Source organism: Corvus kubaryi, unplaced genomic scaffold (genome assembly GCF_017639235.1).
Source record: "Corvus kubaryi isolate FWS band 111438036 unplaced genomic scaffold, C.kubaryi_AGA036_p1.0 37312, whole genome shotgun sequence".
NCBI lineage: Eukaryota > Metazoa > Chordata > Aves > Passeriformes > Corvidae > Corvus > Corvus kubaryi.
The window spans coordinates 375766-400094 of NW_024581098.1; the positions used below are offsets into that span (position 1 = coordinate 375766).

Consider the following 24329-nt stretch of genomic DNA (forward strand, 5'->3'; position numbering starts at 1 on the left):
ATCACACAACCTCTTCCTCTCCTGAGAACACTCTCAGCTTTGTAGCTCCAAAATATTTCATTAACAGATTGTCTCTTCTCCAACTCTTCACAATTCTTCCTTTTACTACTACTTTTCACTTTCTTGTGATTACCTAATAATTTCCCATAGAGAAAATAAAATTCAATACAGGAATTTAGACAGATTAAATGTCATTACATTTGTCTTACTGCAAAATATTTCTGGAGTATCATCTTGTTTTACAATCTATCTTTCGTAAAGTCAGGGTGTGTTTCTTCTTATTTCCTATTTGCCTCTATTGTCTCAACTATTCTTTTCTTCAAGTGTGTTATAAAGGTTTTCATGTGAACAATTACTAGATCTATATTCACCTACATTATGCTTTCTATTTTTTAGATGGAGACATTATATTTGCTGATGTTAAGTCTTCAAAAAATTGTTTTAAATCCTTGCTATTAGGTCTGCCACTTCATTTCCCAATTCCTTCAGTATTTTTTTTTCCTTCAGTGGACTAACAACTACTCTGGTTGTCACTGTTTGAGTAAATGGAACTCAGAGTTCTATATGTGTTTCAGATTTGCTGAATTCCAATAAGCTCATTCCCATTAGTAACTGTGTTTTTGCTTCCCTGGCCAATATTATGGTTCCTTAACGAAAAGAGAGACAAGGTATTCTATTTGTTTAGGGATTTTACCTTCATGATCTTCAGCCTGAACTCTATTATTCCTGAATAGTTACTCATCTTTGAAGGTTCTTTTAATAAGTAAATGGTTGAAGAACTTTGCTATTTGTTTTACTTCTTTTATAACATCTGATTTAGATTGAAATTTAGTAAGTTCCACTGTATCCATATATAGGGGTTTCTGACCCCTAAGGTATACTGCTCTTTGCTGATTTGTCTTTTATTTATCCATTCCTCATAGGCTCTCTGCTTACTTGTCATATTATTTCTGGATTTATTATTCACTGAGACGAAAAATGATTTTCGGTAGATACAGCACTGAGTTTTAATAACCATAGACATGAAATTATTAGCAAGTCTGTACTCAGATTTTTGAGGACTATGTGTGTATGGGAAACCGAGGAAGGAAATTGGTTTTACACAGCTATATTCAGACGTTAATTAAGGTGCATAAACAAGGATGCAAGATTTCTCTCGCTTTTCATATTATCAATGAAGAAAGATGTGAAAGACTTTGACCAGACTTGGGCTTCTGCTCTGAATTACCCTCAGGAGACACCTGCCTCGCTCTGTGGATTATGTATGACACCTATAGAATCTACTTAATAGAGAGCTAGAGCACTTGCAGTGGTGAAATACAGCCATTTCTTGTTCTGATCTGTCACTACTCTAGCTGCTCATCCTATGCTTATATTTCCATGGTCTTCTGTTCTCTTGTTGTATTAGTAACATTATTTCTGTTTTGTTAGATGATATGAGATATTTACTAGTGGACTAACTAAAGGTGGCTAAATATGAGGGTACAATCTATTAGTTTTGTCTGCAACTATGTATGATATAAAATTCTCTGAACATAAAAGGAAATATGCAGGAGCATGGAAGTTAATAGAGAGAGGTTTACAAAATGGCTGATACTGAATGCAAATTCACACCTTCAGAGTAGTCAAACTTTACATAGCTTGGTCTATCAGTTCTGATTCAGTTTTCATAAATGGACCCAAACCAGCATTTTACACCTCTTCAAAAAAGACACACGAGAGCTAAAAATCCAGTACCCTGGCAAAACATGTTTTCAGTGTCTAAGTTGTTTCTGAATTTTTGTTGTTTGTTAATTAAACAATTTGAATAGAATATCGAGTTCAGGTCAGCTAACTGTTTGCAAGAACTTGTGCCACTGATATAAGTAAAAAAGAAAACTGCAAATAAAAGCAAATGCTTTCTGCAAATATATGAACATAAGGGAAAATCTCATTCTGCTAAAATAGTTTTTGTAGCTCTTCTTGTGATTTCATCACTGTTGCAGGAGCCTTCTGCTCTGCATGAATGACATATGGAACAACCTACTTCTTTCTGCTTCAGCTTTTTTTCTAGCCTCAACTAAAATCATAGTACCTTCATTGCCTCTATCACTTAATATCTCCCTTATGCTCTAGTGTTTCTTCCCTGGGCATTGTAATTGTATTTACCATCTCAGGAAAGTGTTTGGAGAGACAATTGGTGTGAGAGAGGCAGTTCACATTCAAGCGATACTGTTTCTGTAGTTTGGCTTTAGCTTTAAAAATAACAAAAGAATATATTATGAATTACAATTAAAACAAAAGCTGGAAGGAGTTTTGAGGATTTTGGACCTTACCAAAAATCTTTCCTGTCAGCATTCCATCCCTGACTTTTCCAAGAAGTTTCACTGCTCGTTCCATCTGCGCATCACCAACTCCACTGTCTAACCATTGCTGGCAAAGAAATACATATTGTTCATCTGTCTTGCCTGATTCATGGATGACAATTTGGTCCAGGTACCATCCGGCTCCATAACCCACACTATGATGCTCAACAAGCTTAACTGTCCAAGGTCTACTGCTCTCATTTCAGAGATGAAAACCTGAGAAGATAGAGGCAAAAAGAATAGCAAACTGATTAGACCATATATCTTACCTTCTATCTTTGAGAAGTTTGCATTTGGAAAGACAGATTCCTTTCAATGCCGAAGTATCTTTTTCTGAGAATAAGGAAAGACATTATAAGCTGACACTCATACTTGGAGAACCTGTTCAGAAACTATGTGGATCCTTGAATATATACATTTTTTCTTCTTCATGATCACTGCAGCTCAGGTTTTATTACAAAAAACATCCCCCTGTTTTGGGTAAAAAGAAACCGCTGATCAGAAAACCTAGAGAAAGCTCACGAAAATTGAAATTCAACTAATCGCTCATTACTGAAACAAAGGGAGTTCTTCAAGAATCAGGATAGACCTGGTAACTTAAATTTTTGTTTAGATAAGGCATTTTATTTTTAAACATTTCCAAGTATTTAACATTCTAAGACACCCTATTATTCAAATAGGAAATGTCGTATTATTCAACTCTGAACAGAAATACTGTTGATGACTATGCAAACAAAGGAAAATACTGACATTAGAAACTATAACTAAGGCTGTGCATGCATACATGCAGGCAAGAATTGATGTGCTCCTCGGATGTAAATAGACATCTGTTTAAATATTGCTACGGCTACCAGTAAACAAAAGCTAAATGGCAACTGCACTAGAGCATGCTGGGATGAATAAATTATGTGAGTGAGAGAATGAATGTGTTCTGTGCGAGATAATATAAGTGGGTGGGTAGATCCATGGGCATGTGTGTGGGTGACATTAAAAAAACCCCAGATGGATAGTAGAAACAGACGCTATAATTTTTATTTGTTGCCAGCCAATTTGCCACCAGGCAGGAAAAAGCATGAGGACCAGAAAGCAATGAAGGAAGAGATGATTTTTAGAACAAATTATGTCATCCAGTCCATTCTCCTCTCTGTGTCAGACTATTCTCACAATGTGATCAGAAAAAGAAAACACCCAAGTTATTATTCCTATCACAGCCTTAGGACTTCCAGAATTCATACCTTGTTATATCCACGATATCCTCAAACAGTTACCATGGCAAGTTATACCCCTGCTTGTAAGTATATGTAGCCCAAAATAAGATCTAGCTGGGAGGAACATCTTGCAAATAACTTTTCGGGAGCACTCATTGCTTTTTAATTTTATTCTTTGTCGTTCCAAGCCAAATATAATTTTCCTGTCAGTCTACATGACCCTTGACTAAGAGGAAATAGCCTGTATTGCTAATATTCATGTTCCTTCACAGCTAACTCTAGCTGAGAAAGGGACCTATCATTAGTTTCATTCTTTGTGATAATAATTAACATTCATTAGACAACAGTGGTCATAATCACCCATTGTTATCAATGAATTCTCATAATAATACATTAAATTGCCTACTCCCTCAGCATTAGAAAGAACATGCTTTTGGTTGATGTCATTACATTTCTTTTTTTCCCCTTCAGTATAAAGACGTTTGGAATTGCATTAAACACACCACTGGAAGTACAATTAATGAAAACCAACAGGATTTTATTTAAACTGTTTTGCAAACCCATTTTAGTCTGTTTTCTTACACTTTGTTGAAATTTTCTGTCCTTCTGGCTTTTCCTTATATTCATGTTCTTTATCAGTCAGGAGAGATCCTTTTTTATTGAATCTCAAGTTTCCCTAACTTTGCTTTCTTTGCCTGTCCATTCCACATTTTTCAGAGATATTGCTGACATAATCTTGTCTCTCAAGACGGCTTGCCCTTTGTATTCCTTCCTTTCACCTTTTTTATATTTAGAAACTCTCAGTAAAACCTCATTCCAACTTTTTATTTATGTACTTCTATGTAAAAAGTTTGTAAGACTGGTAGTAGTATAAATTGCAGATCCATCTAGTCCAGTACAGTGTTGCCAACAGCTACCAGTAACAGATTTCTAGGGAAGAGTTGAAAAACAGGGCAAATATATAGAGATGCTTCTTGAATATAAAGTCTCTCAGCCTTTTGCAATTTCTGGTTCGGAGATTGCCTGAGCAAAGAGATTATGTCTTTGCACTTAACAGCCTCGGTGGAAAGTTGTCTTCCATGACAATGTGCAAAGGTTTTTTGCACCAATATGTCTTTTACCATCTGCAACATCTTGTACCAGAAAGTAAAATGTATTAATTACACATTGAGCAAAAATACACCTCCTTTTGTTTTGAATCTGCCACCTGCACATTACATTGAATGCTTTTGAGCTCTTGTACTTCACTAATAGAAATGTTCATTTTCTCTATGCCATTTTATATTTCGTATCTCCCTCACCTTTCCTCTCATCATCTTTTTTCCAGACCAAATGTACTTGTCTGCTTCATTGTTCTTTGTATGGAAGATACTTCATATCACTTGACATCCTTCTTGAACATTTTAAGACAAGTGAATCAGAACAAAACACAGCATCTATTATGCATCTGCACCACAGAACATCTTTGGAGTCATGACTGTGTTTTCTGCCACTTGGCTGTTTTTCAATTTTTTTTTTAATAACTTCTAAACATTTTATTTGTTCTGGTTTCCTTTTCTTTTGCTTCTACTGAGACGACATCCTACTACTATCATATTTCGGAGCCCATCATTTTGCATGTAAATTTAAGGGGTTATTCCCCCTCACAGCCACTGCTTTTCATTTAGCTACAAAGAATTTAATCCGCCATTTTATTACCCATTCACTCTGTATGAGGTTCTTCTGCAATCTCTGCCACCAGCTTTAATATTTATTACCTTAAATAGCTCAGTATGGTCAGAACATTTTGCCATCCCACTGCTCAACCCTTTCCCAGGAACCTATTGAACAATGAAGAACAGGAACACACAAAATACCTAAGCTGAGGAATGCTTTCATTGTCTACAGCACAAAAACTGCTCCCTGAAAACAAAGGAACTGCTTGGGAAGATAGTCAGCACTCTGCTGCTCAACGTAGTGGCTCTGATTTCTTTAACACTAACAGCCGCATCACTGACTCTGTATTAATGTCCAGTATGAAAGTGCCATGGGAATTATTTCTTTTTAGACTTCTTTTCCAGCTTATGTCACTGAATATGTGCCTTTACACCTTTAATTAACCCTTCTAATTGCCCATAAACATTTGCCCTCAAAAATGCCAAGGATTAACCTATATTTTTAATAATATCATCCAGACAATCAAATCATAAAGCTCTTCCTGTATTGTTATAGCACAGTTTGGACTAAGACAGCATGATTCTGAAAAAAATGACGTCTTGAAAAAAAAAATTAATTGGAGAATCAGAAAAACATAGAGGAAAGTCTAAGTAGGAAGATTAATGTGACATTCTTCTTTGCAAGAAAAAATACAGCAATAGAATTGCACAGAGGGTAGAGGTCTATAAAAGCAAGGGAGAAGCAAAGAGAGGGTGACGTGGAAGAAAACATTCACTGTGTCTTCCAAAAAAAGATGTGGAATGAGTTTTAATTTAGTTTTACTCAGGTAGCAGATCAAGTGCAATTAAATTGACACAGGAGACTATGGACACTTACGACATGTCTAGAGAAAAATTTATAAAAATTCGTGGAAGAAAAAGCATCAATGACTCTGGAACACGATGTGGTTGGTTTCTAAGTTTCTAAGCTCAAAAAGACATAATAAATCCAGTAAAGGAAGAGTTGTTAAGTGCAAGGCTAGGAAAGCAGAGGAACAGGTTGCCTAGGAAAGTTATGGCATCTCAGGCATGAGAGAGCATAAGAAACAGTATGAAAACATACAGAGGATTCTGCTTTATTGTACAGGATGAATTGATCAAGTGCTCTGAGTTCAGGGTATGGGTGAACATGTTGTATAGATATAATCATTAATATGGTAATAAGCAAAGGTTGACCAGAAAATCTCTCCTAGGATTTATCTAGAGCAGACAATTATGTTTACAAGCAGCTTTACCTGTTTGCGATTCTACAGATAAATGGATTAATTAACATAGAGTAGCTAACACATTTAAAATCTTTCTTTCAACTCTATCCAGGCAGATAAAAAGAAAAAAAAAATAACCAAACATTTTAAAGGAGCAGTCACAGGAAATAGCTCTGATATTTCTACACTAGCTTCACAAATAGGTGAAAATTAATCCACAGAATTTCATATATAATTCGATTCAGTTCCAGAGTCTAAGAACAGTTACTGATGGTTTGTGGATTTTAAATTTATTGGTAATCAAACCGTTCTTAATCTGTAATCTCAATTCAGGTAAAGTACCTATACTTAGTAAGCAACACATTATTTCCACAGGTTACCAGAGTGTAACATCAATGCTGGTATTTCATAATTGAAAAGAAATATGGTATTAGAAAATAATAAAATTAAATACATCAAACAAACATGTAAGGAAAATGACTCAGTACTAACCTCCCCTCTTTCAAAATGTGAGTGCCCTAATCTCCTTTTGCAGGAATCTCCCCACTCTCCAAATACTGTGGTAAATACATCTGCATCTGTGCCTGATGCAGGCAATGTTCCTGCATGGACATTGATTGAGTAAAGGACTTCTGCCATGAAAAATCAGTGACACAGGACATTACCAAATAAGATTATTAGCAATGTAATTATCAAACATTATAAACCAATATATTTTAGGTACAAGATTAATTTCAAGACCAAGGAATTAAGTTACAGGAATTGACTTCCATTTTCTGAGTTTCATATAGATTGCTAGCTATCTTCCAGCACACACTGCAGCATTAGGGATGAAATGTCCTTTATGAATCAATGCAACAATCCATGCTTGCATAACAGAAGGAGAAAATGTCCTACTTCTGGATTCTGAAATCACCTGAGTCACACTGATTTTATCACGCTTTATAAAAAAACAGGAGTTCTTGTAGGAGTTACAGGTCTTAAACTGAGTTAGGATTTATCAACTCTAACACCTTACCAAGGAGAAAACACAGATATAACAGATGATGAAAACCACTTTTTGTTCTGGATCAGCCAAACTGTGTTTTGATCTCATATTTTGAGAATTATGGCCAACATCAGTTAATATGTTCAACAGAAATGGCTCAGCTATTTATACAAATATGCATTGTTATTATTCTTCTTCACAACAAAGGATGGCTTGCCATGAATTTGGCTGATGAGTTATATAGTACATATTCCTTGAGGCAGCATGACAGAGGATTTTTAATGGGTTCTGCGAAGAATTAAATGTTCTAACAGACTCTTAAGATAAATTTCCATTTGCAGTCTAGCCTCCAGTTAGATATTACATGCAAAAAGTTTTAAATATTTTAACTAAGACTTCTGTTCATAGAGTATAATGAATGAGAATTCTTTTCTACATATTTTATAAATGTAATCTGAACAAAGGAAGATGTTATCATATTTTAAACACAATGATGAAATGAAATATGGCTTCAGGGGCAGACATGGGGCTTGAAGAAAACCTAAAAAAACCCTGCATTTTCTCTTTGTGATTCATGCCATTATGGCTTTGCACCTGCATTTTTTTAATCTGTGATTTAGACCCTCATTAAGTGCAAATCAGTCATTTTCTGAAAATTGCAATCAAAATATACTAACTGGGCTTTGTGCATTTTTCAAACTTTCAAATTGGTACTTAGTCTAGTGAAAACAATACATGTCAGTTGTTTTAAAACAGAAGAAAACGCTTTAACTAGATACATATAAAGACCCCACTGTTTGTTGAATGAATAGTTAGAAGTAATTATGAGTGATTTTTTAATATATATAAAATTCTTTGCATTCTTGTCCCTTGTGCTCATCCTACTAGGCAGTTTACAACTCTCTGTGTGTGCATGCATTTGCTCATGTGCTTATTTTTCATTTCAGCGGCATACCCCTGAGTGGTGGCTGGTCTGGCCTGACTGCAGCAAGCTCTGTCACGGTCTCAGATCCATCAACCAACAGCCATGGGGCTTCTGTGTGAAAGCCCAACTCTTGTTTAGTGTCCATGTCTTTTAGCTGGAGCTGCAGGCATCATCAGAGAAAGAAATTCATTTATTTGAATTATTTAATTCCCTATTTCCTTCCCAATAGAAAATGACATTTCTTCCTTTTACTAACTCCTGCACACACTTTATAGCAGCTACCTGATTCTGCATAACAGTTACAGTAGCTTCTGCAAGCTGCTAATTCTACAGCCTGATGTTTATAGGTGTGTTCTTCATTGCATATCGACATGAGCATAGGGCCTATTTGTAAAGAACCAATGAAAGATACAGCTTAAATTGACCTCTATGTGCTTGCAGTTTCACAATGTCAAATGAATGAATACAGTTACATCAATCCTGGTAGCATATGTCCATTTTGCAAATACATTTGCTTTGCTACTTTTTATTTATTTGAATAGGTCTTGCTATATCTCAGGTAGGATTTTCAAAGTTGGCAGAAATGATGTGTCCAGTGGTTTTCAGGGCTGCCCATGGAAATAAGTGATTTGAAGAATAAATTTCAGTAGAATGGGCAAGCTTAGGTCCATCTTCATTCTGCTTGGCTTTAAACATTTATTGGAGAGTGAAGAAATTAGGTTCCAGGTTTGTGGGCTTAGAACCCCCAAACCAGCTGAGGAAGCACAGCCTTAGGAGCTCACATATCCCAGCTGAGAGGGTCAGTGTCAGGAGGTCAACTCAGATCATGCACTCTATCCTAGGTCAGGTTATAAAATACAGAATGAAAATCTATCAAGTATATGCAGAAACAATTCTGGTAACTATTACATGCAATATTAAACTTTTTATAAATAATGACTGCAAGTTTGCAGAAACAGTTTCTTCAGTCTTTAGAATCTCTTTGTACAGAAAGATTATATCCAAGACATTTAAAACAAAGAAAAAGGAAACAAAAAGACCCAAAAACTTAATTTCATCAGGATAGGAAGTAATTGAAATTCTTAGGCAGGGATTCCCAAAATTATTGTGGTCACTTCTTACCAGTACTGACAGCAGCTGCAACAGCAAAACTTTGTGCTCATTGTACAGAATACACATACAAGTGTTTGGAAATCCTGAGTACAGGTCTACTCACACAGATTTCAGCTACAAGCTTTGAAATGTATAAATATTTATATAATTGAATGAGAAAAATTAAATTACTGGGAATTTGACAGTTCCACTCTTAAAAATTTTGTTGGACTGTCTTGCCCTTGAGTTCTTAGAAATGTAATGACCTAACATTTTCCATTATTGCTTATTCAGTATGTCCAGCACTTTATAAGATCAGACACAGGGCTTCCAGATGAAAGTAAACAATACCCCATGACCATTTCCAGAATTAAACCATTAATTACTTTAATAAAAGGTAGCTTTATTTAGATAGAATTAAATTCCACTAAAAATGTAGCCCATTATTTACCTATTTTTTGCACTTGCAAAACCAAAATTTTCTTGCACTAAACATGTAACTTCTTCTTGTACAAAAATATTCCTCCCAACTTCTATCAATATATACAACCCTAACTAAATATCAATAGATATCACAAACTCCTATCTGTCTTAAAATTGCACTAAGTTTTACCTGCATATGCAGGCAGCCTGTAGAAACTGGACTCATAAAAATGAGGTGTGCAAATTTATGCAGACTTTTGCCTTAAAATAAAACATACCTGACAAACTCTTGCTAGTTCTAAGATTACATCGAAGCATGAACTCATGAACTTCAAATCATGCAGCGTTTATATATTCTAAACAAACGTAAAAAATGGGTTTGTATTTTATTTTGGGAAGGGCCAGAAACTATTTTTGAGCAAGAAGAAACTACTCATTCTATAGTACATAAATCTTCAAAAGTTACACATAATACATAAATTTTAGCTAAGGTTAAATTATTTGCTGTAGAATTTTGCAGAAAATTGTAGGAGATAACAGGAAAACCTCTGGTACTTGTTTACAGGGAAGAACCCTGTAAACATCAAAACAGAGAAAAACAGAGAGTAGCAAAATGAATGTAGGGGTTTTATCTCCTTTTTACAGTTTCGTCTGTGTTTCTGAGAAATTTCTGAAACTTTGGATATTAATTCTTTCACTCAAAAAGAAATCAAAGAAGGGAATTTTATTTACTTGGGGTTGGGTTTTACCATGGATTCATAGTAATATTATACATCCTGACTGCTGCCTGTAATGTTTCCATTTCTATACAATATCTCTATTTTTTACTGCACTGTAAGAGTTCTATAGAGTGAGGCCAACTTGTTACATTTTAGATTATGCTTCCATGAATAAATAATTTGTAAATAGACTAATAAATAAGTATTAGATATTATGGACATACTAGTGGCAAAAGAAATATATGTTATTGTGGTTTATGCTGTGGGTTGCATATGCATACCAGTGCAAGAAACTACTTATGTCTATAGCAACCTACCGACAGATTGTAACAATTTATAGCTACTAATAAACCAATTATTAAATAAATTGTGAAGTATTTGAAAGTGCGGACAAAAATCACTTAGCCAGTTGCATAGGGTTGTTTTGGAAAAGAAAGAAGAAAGCAAACTATTACATTTATTAATTTTTTACCACGTGTTGAGCCACCAGGTCTGGAGGCTGAAATCTTGTATTACATAATGGATATATTAAACACGGTGTTAAGATGGAATTTGGAATGCTTTATCAAATGGCCTGAAGACGCATATTTAAAATGAGAAATTAGCTTTGCTTACCTGTTCTTACCAGTTTTATAGCCTAAACTGAGACTACAAAATGAGCTGACACAGAACACATTTGGGGAGAAAATATAAGATAAACTCCTCCTCTGTCCTCAGAGGAGCTCATAAATTCAGACTCAATGTTCCGTTGAGTGCCACAAGCCCATTCACATTTTAGTCTGAAATGCATCTATCCCTAGCGTTTCCCACCAGAACAATTTCTGGAGTCTTTATGCATTTAAGGAATCACCTTGATCTTTCAAATCCATAGCAGGGCTAAGGGACCCTGTGGCTCAGTTCAGGAAAGCATTCTTCTACTGACTTCAGATTAATTCAGTGCTATGTCCACAATGGGGTTTTTTGCCCTTGCCCATAGGCAGAGCTCATTGAAACAATTTTTTCTTGAATTAACCTTCAAGTTTAAGCATTAAGTATACTTTTAAATTCTAATTTTATTTCAAGATTGACAGCATTAAGTCCTTTCTCCATTCCTTTTTATGAGAATTCTTAAAGATGTATTAAACTGCAATCAGAGGTTTAAGGTCCACTGATGGCCACATTGCAAAGGATAGATACTGAAGTATTGGCTTAATTGGCTTCCACAGGTAGGTTGGTCTGAGGCTGGAGACTGTCAGTATTTCCACGAAGGGATTAACTTTTCCTAATATCAGCAGGAAACACCAGCTTCCTTGTCACAATGAACTGTGCAGAATGGGTCTGCACACCAGTGAAGAGCTATAGTTATATGCACTTCAGCAGGTGCAAACAAGGTCAGTCTGCCCACAAAGAGATCTGCAAGCTGTAGGCAGTCATCTGTAGCTACCAGGTAACTGAGACAAGAGATGCCTGGCTTTGCTGGTGTGTGGCAAAGCAAAGCTAACCATCTGTCTCTCAACAAAAGTTATTTACTGCTATGTTGAAGAATATTGCAAGTTTATGTGTGGTGTATTTGGAATACCTTGTGAAGTTTAATTCCTCTTCTCAAGGATGGACCACATGACACAAAGAAGACTTTTTTTATATCTCCAATATCACCAATGGTCAACTGTAAGGAAAAAAAATAGTAATAAATAACTATATGTTGTATGTAACAGTTTGCATGGCATACTTTAAATCCAACAAAAAGCTAAATATAGCAGGTAAAAATATTGGTCAGTGAGGTTAGTGTTAGGGTGAGGAAGTCCTATTAAGAGTGTGAGTTAATTTGGACTCATGTTTTTATCATAAATTATGTCTATTTTTTACAGAGAGAATTTGTTGCAGAGCAAAGGCCAACACAACAAAAAGAAGGAAATGTATAACTGAATTCTGTATTTTCAAGACCAGTTCTTTTCTCCTCACTTTCATATTTATATCCTCTACACCACATATTTTTCTCAAGCCTGAACTGAAATTTTGAACCCATGATGATTCTTATCCCTGACTATTGGTTCTATTCTTGTTTATTCTAGTGCTCAAAAGAAAGGATGGCTGTTATCTGCAAGTCCTATCGTATGATGCTGCTTGTAGCTTTTCATCTTGCAAAAGTTAAGCAAGTGATGTTTACACTGCCATTTTGCAAAATATGTGTAAAGAGGTTTTTTCCCACATATTCAATAATAAAAACCTTGCAAAAGGGGTAGCTCAGGTTCATACAGCTGTGCAGAAGCTGCCATAAACTTTGTATGCAAACTACAGAATTGATATTTGCCCAGGTGCAAGTTCATTATAAAGAGACACAGCTTCTAAGTAGTGCAAACAGATTAGTTGTGGTTTGAGAAGTAGAATGTAAAGAAAGTAGGGAACGGCTTCATTATTGATTGCCTGACTGTTAAGCCTACCAGTCTTAATTCAAAGTTAATGAGGTTTTTCACATCATATTTGGCATTTCCTCAAGAGACTTTTTGTAAGTGATATGCTTTGGCCCACAAGTGAGAAGTTCTCCAAGCTGTGTTTATTTAAGACATGGAGGTATAAACATTAACTCTAACTACAATTCTTATTTTACTGAAACTATTTGGTAAGACTTGTATGAAAAAGAAAAGAAACCAACCAAAAAGGGAGTATCACTCAGATTTTGAACTTTCTGTGCAGGGGATTTCCGTTTTCTTCCAAATACAACAACTTGAATGTTAGGAACATCTTCTGCTACTTGTGTGCAGTGCACCCATGTTTGCCATTGTCCTCTACTTTTCATATCAAAATTTTTGGGGGGAAGAGATGTCACAGATGTTTCTGCAACAAAAACAAACCTATATTCAGAGCCTGTGTTTAAGTTATAAGGCTATATAATCCAAGAGATTGCACTGCCTGGTAGTGCTGGATCCAACACAGGAAATTCAGGCCACAAACCCCTCGTTACTCATGTTAGTCCCATGCAGGGCGAGAAAACCAGGGCAGCAGCTTCATGGATCCATGTCACACTTATGCAGAGGCCATGCCTGTTTTCTTTGTATTGTTCCAAAGACAGAAAATGTCCTGACAGAGGAGAACCTTTCAATACTGCCGTTTCCAAATTCTCCATCCCAGGCATAATTTCTTCCTCTTTATTTAAAGAAGGCATGATCACCTTGGTCCAGGCCTGTGCCCCTCACTGTTGGGGTACCCATGCTAAGCAATTCCTACTGTGTGAAGTAACCTTATACCAGTTGTGATCTGCTCTGCCACACAGGAGTGATTCATGGAAACAAAGGACACTTCTGCTTGTATTGCCTTTGAGCAGAATTGCCACTTCTACAAAATCTTTCTTGGAGCATTTATTGATCCAGCAGTTGTGAAAAAAAAAACGTGCAGAAAAAGGGTAGAGGACTTCTTTTATAACCATTTTTTCCAAAAACCACTCATCTGATTGAAAAGAAACAGGACATTATTAATTTATACCTTTTAAGCAACAAAATATTCTGTGTGTTCAGTCATAAGTTTCTACCTTCATCAAATCAATAAAAGGTTTTCTTTTGACAGAATTGTTAAGGGAATAAAACTTCTGAAAATATATTGGCTATGTGTATATGTGTCTTTGTCCACTCCAAAATATTCAATTCAAGGTTTTTACAAACCTTGTGAAATTAAATATAGGGATAGATTTGCTGTAATGACTACATCTCAAAGTAAAGTATGGAAAGTATTTCCAAACGTATGGAAAGACTTCGGTATGCAATCTCTAGACACAAGAAGACCCTAATAGGAAATTATATTATCAGTGTTCTAATGGAAAAAGGATCAGGATTTCTATGACCTTAGCCATAGAAAATCCACTCAAGACACAGCTTTCCTTCTGGTGAGGTTCAACTTTATCCAGTAAGGAGCAAATTTCAGCTAGTTTTATCTTGATTGAGACCTTTGTATTCATTCTTTGGAAACAAAACATTTGCAGAGCCAGATCTCCCTGTCTTGGTAAACCTGGTTACACTCCCAGTCTTGCTGAAGTGAATGAAAATTTGATTGTTCATTTTAATGTTACCATCTAGGAAATAGTCTCCCAGCCCATTTTTCTGAGTCTGAGTTGAACCTACAGAGTCATTTTGTAACCTTGTTTTTTTTTCAGAAAAGAGGAAAGAACAAGAGACAAGACAAGGTTATCATACTCTGGAACAATCTTATTTCCATTATGAACATTTTCTGCAGGAGTAAAATATCTGTAGAATCTCTGTTCTGTTGCCTTTAAAAAACAATGGGCCAAAATTGTAGTCAAAGGAATGAATAAAATACCAGTTCATGATATTCATTGCTGTTGCTATTTATTTTCAAGAAATAAGCAATTGGGTTTTTAGCTAGAACATCTGCTTTGGAGCCAGAAGCAGGATGGGAAAAAATGCTGCAGGAATACAGCCTTTTTATCTGCCAGTCAACCTCACAAATGCATGATCCTTTAAAAAATATTTTGCATGGATTAGAAGGAAAGAAGCTATAAGGCCAGAACAGCCTTTCTTCTGTGTTCCACTTCACAATCTAATGAACTGATTTTATGTTCTTATCTTTACCTAGAAGCATATAACCCTGAAATTAAGTTCTTTTTTTTAATTTTTACTTATCCATCATCTAAAAATGTACAGGAAGACTAAATTTACAAACATTACAAAAGCATGATGTCATATTGCTTCCTGAAAAACAAAAGCTTTGTTGATTGTGCTTATAAAAACATAGAAACTTCTATGGAGAAAAGTTTCATATATACCTTTATCATTTTACATTGTCACATTTCCTTGGAATCCCTTGCACATTTTAGTAAAAGTAAGCTGGATCTGGATACTTGACATGTATAATCCAACAGAAATAATGAACAGCAGAAAATGGAAAGCAATTTCATATTTTCTAGAACTTAAAAAGTAACCACTTTTCCATTAAATTTCAGACATTTCTGAAGTATTAGGATCACCTAAATCTAATAATCTATGTTATTGTTACCTTACATTAACTGAAAAAATTACCAACCTTTTCATAGACTTTTAAATCCAACAAGAACTTGATTCAACTTGCCAAGGTATACTGATTGGATTTGGAACATATCTACCTGCAATATGAAAATAATCAAAATGATATTTTAGTTAAACATAATAGTGATCTGGTTTTGAGTATTTATCAGTTTAGCCTTGTGTGTCTGGTCATTGTTTTCTATTGCAATGGAAGTAAATTTATCTCACTTATGCCATTTCATTGTCTCTGATTTCATAATTAAATATTATGTACTAAATATTACCTTTTCTTATCCAGTTAATATTATGAATTATGAATTTCAGAATGCCTCTGTATTTAGTAGGAAGCAATTTTGGAAACATCAGATACACACACTAGCAATAAAATTCTCATTTCTCCTACCTTCATGGACTGAAATAAACAAATCAGATCAATTACTAGTGTGTGAAAAGTTATTTTGGTCCAGAACCTACCTTGCAATGAAACTGATAAATAGTAGATGTATAATAATTCTGAAAATCTGGAGCAATTTCATTTTCTCTAAAATTCATAGTTAATTTTGCGGGAATTAGGCATGTAAATGGGAATGAAGTGAATGGTATCTGGGAAGATTTCAGTCACTGTGCTTTTGGGATAAGGATGCCTCATTGAAGTCATCTCTATAATAGGTTGAATTTTCTACATACAACAGACTTGAATGATCAATAGATTTCATGGAGTAATCTTCATAGTTTATTCACCTTCTTGCCTATATATGCTCATCTTCTTTGAGCAGTCATCTTCATAATCTCTGGGAAAGCTCACGTAAGTATGCACACTGACACTGGGAACACACGTTGCTTAAAATGCATATTCATTGGCTTTTTTTAATTGGGCCTGAAGAAATCAGGTTTGGGAACATACTATTCATGAATGGATTCGTCTAATCTTTTGGGAAGCCAGCTGTGAAATTAAATCTCTACAGCTTAGACTTTTATTTCATGTGACTTCATGAGTTATCCTGTTGTACACAGAAGCAGTTGTCTTGGGAAGTTGGGTCGAAAGCTCAAGTTTGAACACTTGAGGACTAGTTTGTGGGTTTGAAAAAAAAATAATAAACCCCTTGCATTGTTCCCACAGTGGCATAGTTCCCAAAATTCAATATCTGTGAGAATAATATTGATCAAAAGAATCACCTAGAAAAAAAAAGAGCAATGACCACGAACAGAGCATTAGTCATTTGAGGGTAAATTGGAGTAAAGAGAACTGCAAAGAGTGAATACCCAAAGAGTTGTTACTCGAAATCTTTTCTATAAGAAGAAGATTAGGGTGTTACAGCCCAGGCTATAGAAAAACCCTTTAGAATTTCAGAGGAAGGATTTAGCATCTTGAACAAGCCTGTTGAAAAACTGTCACAGAATCTGGATTATACAGAACAAATCCTTGTGAAATTGCAGATGAGTTGTACTTCCACAGGAGTGAGTATTCACAGAAGCCAAGTGCTATTGTTCAGGTTTTTCTCTACAAGTTTTATTCTTAGAAAAAACATAAGCCATTCTTATAAAATAAAGAATTTTTTTAAAGGTCAGGACAGTTCAGTTTCTTGAAAGAAACAGGAATCTGTCCCTCTTCCAGTCTGTACTGATACCTTATCCATTGTAGCAGTCAGTCTTATCCTTAAGACATACTACATAGGACTATTATCTATCATCAAAAAGATTAATCTATACAATTTCCTACATTACTTCTTAAAGCAAGATGAACTCTACTATCCTGTCATTATTTTTAGACTTATCTTGTGAAGTCTGAGCTACCAGTTTGATTAGTTCTTGACGAGCATGACACTGGGCATGCATGTTCTCTTCCACAATGGAGAAAGAAAATACAGGAATAAAGAGGACATAATGAGTAAGATCTGGGTTTGTTTTCATACAAAAGCCTTGTATCTTCTAGAATCTTTAAAAATAGTGAGAAAAGCAGATAAAATAAACACAGGTATGTGTAAAGAATAAATGAAGCATGTATCAAGTAGATTTCTCTACCTTTCTGCTCCAGAGAAGAAACTACTCTAGGCTGACTGGCAACAGTGAAATACTCTCTCCCACCCTCCCCAAAAGAAGATTTTTTTTCCCCAAAAGAAGATTTCTAGGTACTTCACAATTATTTCATTATATCCTTAAAACAAACAAAAAAAAAATTCCAAGCTGAAATTCTAAACACTAGGATCTAGTAAAGTATCAGCTAGACATGTCCTTTTGATCTGAAAGAGATATTTGCTTTTGAGCTGAAATTTGTTTTAGTTACTTTGTTCTTATGCCTATAACTACTCAAAGAATTACTCTTCTAGGAAAAGCCATTTAATCTCAAAAAGCAACAGTATGTTTACCATGGTTAAAAGCAAAAAGTGGGTGGAAAAATAGGAAACATGAAAAAATAAGACTCTTCTTGGAACACTGACAGTGTTCCTGAAAGTTAACAAGAAAAGCTCATAGACTACTTTAGATAGAGTGGTTACAAAAGCAAGTTATCCTGCAGAAATGTTATCAGTTCTAACAATCAGACATATTTTAATAAAGCAGTGATGCCTCCCTGGCCTTAAAAGTCTGGAATATTAAAACAGAAATCTTAGGTCATTTATTCCAACTCAAAATTACTTCATCACCTTAATTGTTTTACTGTAGCACAATAGTGATGATGCTTAAAAACAATATGTTAGCTATGGAGACAACCACTATACGGAATATATGTCAATATTTTTGATACTCTGTCCATGAATGGTTTTCTGAGAACATGAGTTCTAACAAAAAGACACTAACAGATTCAGTTACATTTTTCCTCATTATTTTACCTGCCCTCTAGAGAAAGTGATTAGGCTGTTCAAGTTAAGCCATCTCTTCCTGAGTCACTTTTTTCTCCTTGTATACGAAGATAAACCTCTCCAGTGGCATCTGCCTTCTTCAAGTCTCCCGTGTGAAAATGGCTTTCATATTCCACAACTTCAGAAAAAATAGACAAAAAAACCCCAAAAAGTCAGCAGGAGAAAACACTCCTTGTCGTCTTGCCTGACACCTGCATTATAAACCAGTTCCTTGTAGAAGCCATTGCAGATTTCACCCAAATCCTATACTGTACCACCAAACAAGGAGTACAGGTCTCTTCAGTCCTGGTGACATATATAACCCAAACACATTCCTGCTGCATAACAGGATGGCAATCTACAGAACATAGATTTGCTCTGCTCTGACACCACTCCCAGAAAATAAGCACTACTGGTTGCTGTTTGGGGCACAGGATCTCTTATGTGCTGTCCTCTTCCCTCTAAGGTAGGAAATTCCTTTCTAAGAAAAAAGCCATACTTACATCATCTTCAGAGAGCCTAATTTTTTCTTTCTAAGACTATTTACTGCTATTTCTTTGGTCTTCCCTCCATTTTTATTTATCACTAGTTAGACCATTATACTATCACAATGTTCTTCAGTTAAAATATGTTAATATGAAACAAAAATAAAGAATTAGAAATTCTTTCAACATCAGCTTTAACATATAAATAGAAAAGTCCTCTCACGTTTTGTATCAATCTCCAAAGAACCTTCTATTAATGATATAATAGCCCACAAATACAGGTCAGCTAAGTGAATTTTGAGTTTAAGGGAAAGCATTCCTGATTTTCTCAGCTGTGGTCATATATAGAGATTAGAAAAGACATCTATGTCCCCTATACAAAGCTTCTGCTTCCTTGCCTCTTTTTGTCACAATACATAGGTAAGTGGTGCAAATGAGATCAGATTGAATTAATGCCAAACAAACATCATGGAAATCTCCTACGTTCACTTTTAAAATTACCTATTTTAGCCCCTGAGTTTATCATGGAAACAAGGAAATACTTAAGCAGGTCACAATCTCAATATTCATTGTTATTTGCATCATTTTAACAACAAGGGTCCCAGGAAAAATAGGAACGGTTTTTGGGGGTTTGATTTTATTTTCCTTCTGGTGCTGCATGCTCTTATTCAAATTATAATAGTAAATATCATTCGTATAGTGGGTTCATTTGGGCCCATTTGTTTAATGAGCTGGTACTGTCAATTTAGGAATCTAACTTTGGTGGCTAAATTAGGATTGAGATCCCTATGTAGACAGCAGAGAAAGGCAGGTGCTATAGAAAACACCTCTGATGGGTTCCCATGTGTTCTAGAGGTAAACACTAGATCTCTGGAGTCTAAACTTAGATGGTCTAAATGTTCCTCTGCTTCCAGCCACAGGCCTAAGAATAAAAGCTATGCTCTTGTAGCAACATGTTTGTAAAAAATGACTAATATTTTTAATAGGGACAACATTTTTATCCACTGTAAAATGGGATACAGGTAATGAGAAATGCACTCGTACCAAGAATGTATTCAAAAATGTTTGTACTATCTCTTGAACTTTTTTTTATCACAAACTTAAAGAGTTGGGTTTTTTTTAAGAACTGAGCAGCCTTAAAATCCAGCACATTACAAGTACTGAGCTGTCTTTGACTACCACAAATTATCAGCCCTTACTCCCACAACCTTCATTGCTGTAGCAGTAAAACACAGACAACATCTAGACTATGTGACATTTGCATGCTGGAGAAAGTCTTCCAGCCTCACTCTGCCTCTTTTCCCTCCCTGGAACCTAGCTGGATCTACAACATCTGCTTTCCCAGGAAAGTCATGTGTGCAAGGAAGGGGAGTGGTGCTTTAGACAGACATGAAACCGAGGAGGAACTAAGCACATTCAGTTGCACAACTGATATTACAAGCCAGAGAGCATGGAAATACACATTACTCAAGTCTGAAACATATATTTCAGTCCAATGTACATCATAGGATACATGAATATTTAAGTATACATCCTGGAAACTTTATATTTTCAGAACATTTTTCTTCTTGAATCAAATTTTTTCTAAGATAGAAATGGTCTATTTAAGCAAAGTGTACATTCTTTAAAAAGATTATAATTATGAGAAATTTCTAGTAGGGTTAAGAATGATTCCATGAACCCAGAAGCTGTCATTTAGTTTCATGCGTAGGTGATAGGAAAACAGGGAGGGGAAAAAAAATTGTTCTGAGTATATTTATTTTTAAGCTTTTCTTACAGTTCTTTACACAAGTTGGTGCTATTCATGATGAGTGTTATAATCAAAAGGTCTGAATTCAAATATTGTGACATCTTATATAGCTATTTTTCTATTTCTAAAAGTAAAAGGTCACATAACTGGATTAATGGTTTTAAAGAGTGGGTGTGTATACTGACTGTAAAATTAATATTTAAAAGAATTCATTAAATAATAAGGGCTGTATAAGTCTGCTAATAAAAGCGTGCTTGTTTCAATAAACTTCTGAAATGTATTTGTTTATCTTTTACTACATGAGGATGATGTCTGAGAAAATCTGTTTGCTTAAAATAGCTTTATTTCACTGCAGCACTATTTACTTCAGGGACACCCCCTGGCATTATTTTTTTAAGAAATAATTTAAACAAAGGGCTGGGAAAGTTCTTATAATTGATGGTATCACTCATGTTTGATGATAAGAAGTAAAACAAGAGCTTTCCCAGCCTGGGGCCCTAACATATCTCATCCCTTTCTTCAAGGCAGTTAAATATGCCTTGTCAGGTAAAAGACAACATAGCTTCATCGAAGTCAGCGCAGCTACACAGATTTGATATTTCTGGGGTTCCAGATAGTTGAAAATGCATGAGCTGTCCAGGTGACACTTTCATTAGCATTTAGCCAATGGCAGTTTTTTGTTTCAGGGGATTTAGGATATGAAGGCAAGTTTCTGTGTTATTCATTCAGTGTTGCCTTGTCTGTGTAACTGGGCCATAGGAGCAGATTCGTTGAAGTCAAAAGGCTACTTGCAGGAATAAGATCAAAATACTTTGGTCCATGTGTCTGACCACTCCTGTGGGGGTAGATTAGAGACCACAGTGCTCACATCATTACTGCTTTTGTCCAGAATCATTAATATACAGAATCATGAGCTTAGCTGAGAAACATATATAGTGTTTCTGCTGAGTCGGTATTTTCAGCTGAATCTGCTGAATCTATTGATGCATAATTTAAAGCTCAGTGTAGTCAAAGCAAATATTTCCTATTATTTTTCGACCATTTAAGTGAAATAAAAGTATACAAAGTTGCCTCTGTGAAAGGAGTCATAAGAGAAAGGGGATGTCGGGAAATGGGGTAAAAAGATTTTGAGTTTGGGACCATTCTGATTGTGTTCTGTATGAACAACATACCCCAACAACAAAAATCTACTAAGGTGTTTCGTTCAACCTTGTCATTCTTTGTCTCTTCCCAATCCTATTTATAAAAATTCTCTTACATCTGAAAGATAACATAGTGCAAAACTGAAAGTAATCACCCAATGCTCATTCAAAAAGGGGAAAAAAACCCCATGAAATAAAGGTAGGAGGGCAAATACATATTAATTTTTTTTTATCATTTTGTATTAAATTCTTGTGTGTGTGTCTAGGAATAAAACCAGAATACAACAAAAAAGAAATTTTAGACTGTAGTATTGGGGCCACAAAGAATAAAACTGATATTAACACTTCCAGTTGTAAATTGCTGGACTCCACAAAATGGTTTGTGAGAAAATTCTTAGGATAGTAGATACTCCTGTCTATGGATTCATTTTTGAGGGAGAGTATATACATGTTTTCTCAGAAATTTCCCAAGAAAAACACCCTAACTTTCTAATATACCTCAATAATTAATTACTTTACACATCAGAATAATGCTTTCAGAGAGTAACTCCATTTGACTCAAAGCATAATAGAGGCTTTGAGGGGTGTATTCAAGAATTTTTTTTTTTTAATTTCTTGACTTTTTATATGCAGTAAAAAATTTAACAAGTTTGAATTCAGAAAAAAATTGTCCATATTTATAGTTCTTCCCATTTTTTCTTAAATAAATTAGGGAAATAGGGCCTTTTAATAAGGTCTAGAATTACTGTATTCATGATTGTACATCCAGCATATATTACATCCAACATCCAATGTTTTTTTGAATATGGTGGATCAAAAGCATAAAATGGTAAGATTTTTCAGTAAATTAATACAAGGTGACTATATTTTTTTAATTATGCAAACCCACACAAAACCAGAACTTTAAAAGGGCTTCACTGGTTTTGTTCAAGTTTCAAATTTAAGTTGGATGAAATATTTAGGAAACTCTCCTTAGAGAATGGTCAGCAGAAGTCCACGTGGTCTATTTTATTTCTTTTTCTGGGCTGCTTCCATCTTATTCTACTAGTTTCTGTTTAAGCAGAACACTCTTTGTACTATAGCCTCTAGCAACAGAGCTCTTAACTGGCACTAAAAGCCTCAATATATGATCTTTACTATCTCCATCAATCCTCTTTATTCTAATGAGCTGGATAAATGGGAAGCCTGTTCTTAAGTACTAGTCATCAAGTTATCAGTATACAACTGGTTGTTTCAGGGGGAGGGGTGGGGGTGGTTGGCAGAAATCACTTAATTATCTCTCTGGCATCATACCATTCACGTGTGTTACTAACAGCAGAGAAACATGCAACTTAATGTATATTTTTATAGAATATTACGCTCTGTACTATAAATTTCTCATTGACATCTCTAAAACACTAATGTAAATGAAACTCTTGGATATCTCTTTGCTGGCTAATTGTGATGCATTTTAAAAATTCTACCTTTGTTTTGTAGAGGGTTTACAATTCTTCCCTTCTTTACTATGTTTCTAGATCACGTATATTTCTTTGTGAATAGGAAGAGATAAGTAATATCACACAGTAGATTATATTTTGTACTCATCTTCAGCTGACATAACACTAATTTGAAGATATAATAAATAATTAAGATCTAAAACTGGAATATCATCTAATGTGGAAGGAGTCAAATACTATGTTTGGTATCAGGAGTTACAGCATCTCTTGTAATACTCATACCAATGATTTCTCTTTTGTGGTAAATGCATGTGCAAAACCATCACATTCCTTAATATCAAATTCTTATGGAAATCCTCACACTGTATTTTAGGCCCAAAAGAGGTATCTGGCATTCCAGAGACAGATCCTGACCCCAGTAACAAAAAAAGGACGAAACTTACCAGGCAAAGGCTCCTGATCTGCATAGAGAGCTGGCAGCTCCACATCTGTCTTCCTTAGGGTTGAACCAGCAGTCAAAATCTAAATACATCTCTTCCTTTGTGCCTGTGTGCTTCATATGCAATAAATCTAAGTGCAATGGTTGTTTTAGCTCACTGTGTGGGCCAGTTACCTGAACTTTATGTATTGAGCCAATATCTGCCAGTTCATTCTGAGAGAGGAGAAAGAGATGAATGGATCTCATTTCAGTCATGCCAGAACAAATGTAGTTGGCAGCTGTATGCAACAGTTGAACAAAGTTCAGTAGTTAAAGAATTGGGGCAGATTTATAACTAGCACTATTTTTCCCCTTTCTAATCAATACAAAATTGATTTAATAACATGAATGAGGAATGCTTGAGGTGTGATATTAGGGAACAAGCAATGGCAGTGACTGCTGAAATCTGTACACAGAACAAGGCACAATGTTCATATATATTACACAGATTCAGTTGATTACTTTCAGGGACAGAAGCTTTAGTCAATTTTTAAAACTTTGGACACTATTGGAAATATTTCTCACACCAATAAAAAATGGCACAATTAATTATAAATTTGAAGGAGAGCTAATCCAATTTTGAGGAAACATCCAAGAGTTCCTCCATCTTC

At 35.1% G+C, this 24329-nt stretch overlaps 1 protein-coding gene and 1 non-coding gene across 2 annotated transcripts in view; both read right to left on the reverse strand.

Annotated features, from left to right (window-relative positions):
- Nucleotides 1–24329, reverse strand: part of RP1 (RP1 axonemal microtubule associated) — a 148601-nt gene that overhangs the window by 21523 nt on the left and 102749 nt on the right. The window lies entirely within an intron of this gene.
- LOC121665177 lies at nt 13565–13671 on the reverse strand. Its single transcript, XR_006016263.1, has one exon. It is a non-coding gene; the product is annotated as a U6 spliceosomal RNA (small nuclear RNA).